Raw genomic sequence first — 5,000 nt, 5'->3', positions numbered from 1 at the left:
TACGTGAGCCGGATCTTCGTGAATTAATCCGTGCTGATAATTATGACGATGGACAGTAACGATAAGTCAAAAAAAAAAAAAAAAAAAAAAAAAAGAAGAAAAAGAAAAAAAGAATAATGAGAAAAAAGAGAGAATTGAAAAGAATTGATTCTATGATTTATTTTATATTACGCAATTATTCATATTTTAATAATCTAGAGAAGGACTTTGAGAGAAAGACATTATTCTCAATTTATTCAATGACCACAAAGTTGATCGATAAATATAATTCACTATTTTTTTTTCTTCTGTTTTTTCGATAGCCAACTGACAACGAGTCACTTTACTTTTCGTTATACTTTTCTTTCTTTGACAAAAAAATATGTCGGCTTTATGAAAATATTCAATTTCACTTGCAAAGGAAAAACGTAAAACTGAAATTTTTTTTTTCCTTTTCTTGTTTCTTTCTTTCTGTTTCCTATTTTTTCTTTTTTTCTTTTTAATTACAAGTCACTTTTAATTACAAATTCCTTTTAATTACAAGTCACTCTTAAGATAATCAAGTAATTCGTAAAGCAATTCGAATCGTACAAAGTATAAGAAAAAAAAAAAAAGAAAAAAAAAAGAAGGCGCAAATATTTTTACACACACACACATACACACACACACTCGTAAAAAGATATTTTTTCTCAATTTATAAAAGCAAAATTACTCACGTAAAAATATTATTTTCTTAGACGATACAAATATATATATATATATATATATATATTTTATTAAATATCGAAATATATAAGATTATTATTAATCCGGTGTCATGATTATCGTTTATGAAGTTATCGCGAGTATGTTTAAAAAGAAATTATATTAAATAAAGATCCAATGATTATCGATGATATTACACTTGTCGGAAATGACGGGACAAACGGCTTTACGATAGGAAGATCATTTAGAATTAACTGGTCGTACATTCGTTATCGATGCACATGACCGAAGAGACCCGTGCAATACGAATAAAAAGCGAAATAAATTTTATGGGATTCGATATGCGAAACGAATAAATCGGAATCACACGAATGCAACAACGTTCTAAGCGTACAACAAAATTATACGTCATTACAAGCCATTCCGACATTTGAGTATAATATTCTAGTATATAATAGAATGCGGTAGATCATAGATTCCTAGATCGTGAAGTTTACGGTCGATAAAAGCTAGTAAAATAAGGGCTGAATGGAGGACAAGTAGAGAGAACGGGAGGGCGGGGTGGACGATAGGGGGCGGAGAGGAGGAGGGGGAGGAAATGGGTTGTACGACGAGAGTGAGATAAGTGGGTTGAAGTGAGATAGAAAAAGGATAAAAAAAAGAAAAAAGAAAAAAAAAGGAAAGGAGAAAAAGAAAATAAATGTAATTTATCTACCAACGACATTTGAAACGCCTGCAAACGCGTTGATGACCTTGAGAGATTAACCTGAACTAATTTCTCCATGCATTCAACGCGTTTTGTACAACGGAAAATTTCCAACGTTATAATTTCGAATTATTTCGCAAAATTTTATCTATTATGCTCGACGAAATTCAATCAGAAATGAAAATATTTACGGATCCATTAAAAAAAAAAAAATTATTTCGAATTGAATCTTTGAACGTTATCGATGGTATTTTTTCTTTTTTCTTTGTTTCTTTTTCCTTTGATCATCGCAGATCATGTTATTTTTTAGTTGTACATGAAACATCAGGGGTTTTTTTTTGTCGCAATTAATTATAATACTTAATTGAAATTTGCTCAGATGACATCGGTATTTGTACCTTAGTAATTAACGAATGAACAAACGAACGAACGCAAAATGATAACAATAATACTATTAGACTTTGAGACAACATTGCGTAGCAATACCATTAATATGAATTATATCTCAAACGAAAAGAAAAAATAAAAAAGAAAAGAAAAGGCAAAAAAACGATTGAATTCATTCGCTTATAATATATATATATATATATATATATATATATATATATATATAATAATTATATAATAATTATGAATCATGACAAGTTACTTAATCGTCGTTAAATGAGTACGCTTACGAAACAACCGTTACTTTTTTTTTCCTTTTTTAATTAATTAAAAATAAAAAGCTTCGATCTTCTTGATGACAAGAAAAAGAAAAGAAAGAAAGAAAGAAAAAAAAAATGTTTTTAGCGAATGATCAATCGGCGAAAAAAGAAAACTATCTAATTCAATTTGCGACAGATTAAATTTGACGTAGAATACCCTAATAACGCCATATCGAAATCTAACAAAATTTTGATTAAACTCATGTGATACCAAACAACCCTTTGCCGTGCATAAGTAAATCTTTTTTTTTTTTTTTGACGTTCACGTGACCAACCAACGTGACGACAACGGACGTAAATGAATAAACAAAATTATTAATAGAATTTAAAAAGAAGAACATAATAGGTGTTAGAAGATATATGAAATTAAATAGAAATAGATGTATCAGACAAAAACGAGATTATTTATATATAATCTCGTTTTTAGAATTAATCTTGTTTGCTAGCATGTATTAAATCATCTGGGGCCGGGGAGGGGGGAGGGGGAGGGGAGGGGAGGGGGTAGGATGGTGTGGAGGGGAGGGGATATATCGAAGCAGAAGAGTATTTTTAGAAGTAACGGTGAACAAGAGAGAACAGGTATCACCGTATATATTTACGCGTAAACGGCAAAGCTTTGCTTTACGATCGAAAAAGGGATGAGAAATATGTAAATGCGTTATAAAGTATTTTAATCGTTTGCACGAAAGACGGAAAGTACGTCGTACTTGTAAGGCTAAATATAAATACGTATATACATAGATAGATAAGTACACGTACACGTACGTATACAGGTTGATTATAAATTAAGGGCCGGCGATTCAAGAAAGGCCTTTGTTAGAGAAGTAATGAAAACAAAAAAAAAGAAAAAAAAAATATATATATATATATATCAAGAAAAATTTTTCAATTTTATACGTGGAATATTTTAAATGGTACTAAATGAAAACACCCGACTTTCGTTTATATCAAAGATTTATAATGAATTTTATCTGGTTTTGAATTTTTTTTTTTTCTTTTGTGGAACAATCGGTATTTTTTTAATAATTAGATATTTTAATTTATATATATATATATTTGAAACATAAAATCGGGCAACTTTTCTCAACCCTTTTTTTGCTTCTATCTATCTCTTTTTTTTATCTATCACTTCTAATCACAAACGAGATATTTTGAATTGGCCCTTATTACATTCTAATCAATAATCTGTCTATCCAATAGAATGATTTTTCTTAAATTAAAGAAAAAAGAACGTAAGAAGAGAAAAAAAGAAGAGGGGGATGAAAGAAAAAGAATAAAAAAGAAAAAGAAGAAGGAACTAAAGAATTTTTAAATAGACTTATGATTAATAATAAATAAAAATCATAATAACTCGTGTTAAAATGTAATAATCAAGACCAAGCGCCATGATCGACGTTAGATCGAGGAATCAACGATGGAACGAAGGAACGAAGGAACGAACGAAAGAACGAACAAGCCGTGAGTCTGCGTTCGTGAGATAATTATGGAAATGAATTTCGATCGTTATGGGGGCGTGGACTTACGGGCTTCTCCGTGACACGACCTAACCTCAACCGGAGAAGCAGAAGGAGGGTCAGCCGAGCCACACAAGTCCGGCGTAATTTTCTTGAACAATTTTCGTGCCTTCATACAAACGTTCTATGTAGGATAGTACGTATATAAGTACGTATGAACTTACGTACATACATATATATTTACGTATGTAAGTAAGTAAGTAAGTAAGTAAGTACGTTCCACACAGATAAATGCATATATATATATATATATATATAGAATAGGTACATACATATATATATAGATACATATGAAACGAACAGTATGTAAGGATGGTGCTCGCGAGAACGAACCTCCCAATAATCGCATATCCTTGCGATTTATCCTTTACGATATTTTGCGTTAAGCGAGTTCGTTCTTTCCTACGTTCCTTCGTTCATTTGCTTTCGCTGTGTTCATAATTCACGAATACAATTCGAATTTTATAAGAAACGACGGAGGGTGAAAGTAGGTAAGTATGTGCGACATGTAAAGCGCGGATGCGCAACACGATCGTTTAACAGCGACATCTGATGAGATTTACGTACGATCCTCACGCATGTAATCAAACAGAGAGAAAGAGAACGAGAGAGAGAGAGAGAGAGAGAGAACAAAAAATAAAAAAACCCCTCCCCTTATACATTACGGTCTCGCGTTTGTGTACCGGCACGAAAAAAACCTATGGCTATTTCCAAGCAACGTAATTAAATTATTTGAAAGGGTGGGTAGAGGACGAAGGGGGAGGAGAAAAGAGAGAGAGAGAGAGAGAGAGAGAGAGGATCTACCAAAGAAACGGCACATAATTCACATATTACTCGTTCGAGCTTAAAATAAAAAAAAAAAAGAAAAGAAAAAGAAACAAAAAAACGATAGAGTCCTTGGCATTTGGGATTAACTTACAAGACTTTCATATATGTATATATGTATATATGTATGTATGTATGTATGTATGTATGTATGTATACCCAATATGTATGCGAAATATTTGCGCTTGCGTTGTCCATTTTACAATTAGGGTGAACTGTATAAGTGAATAAATATATTATGGCGAATAGATATTATGATTCTTGTGTGAAAAAAGAAGAAAAAAAAAAGAGAAAAAAAAAAAAGGAAAAAAAAACAAGAACAATAGCAAAATATTTATAAATAATCGAATGTAAAAAAGTCCGTCATGTGTAAGAAAAAAAAAAAAAAAAAAAAAAATAAAAAAAAAAGAACGAGTTAGTTCGAAAGAAATAATTATAACTTGCATTTATCAAAAGCGATTGCAAATATTCGTATTATCTTTCTTTTCTTTACCCTCGCCCTCCCCCCTCCCTCTTTTCTTCCCCCTTTTTTCTCGTTTTCCGAACTAATCTTAATCGTGCGAA

At 31.1% G+C, this 5,000-nt stretch overlaps 1 protein-coding gene across 2 annotated transcripts in view; it reads right to left on the bottom strand.

The window, feature by feature from the left end:
* The window catches only part of LOC124426259, a 180,570-nt gene that overhangs the window by 169,031 nt on the left and 6,539 nt on the right, over positions 1 to 5,000 (bottom strand). The window lies entirely within an intron of this gene.

This window comes from Vespa crabro, chromosome 8, assembly GCF_910589235.1.
Source record: "Vespa crabro chromosome 8, iyVesCrab1.2, whole genome shotgun sequence".
Classification (NCBI taxonomy): Eukaryota; Metazoa; Arthropoda; class Insecta; order Hymenoptera; family Vespidae; genus Vespa; species Vespa crabro.
The sequence above is the reverse complement of the archived record's forward strand: the minus strand, read 5'-3'. Positions and strand labels throughout refer to the sequence as shown.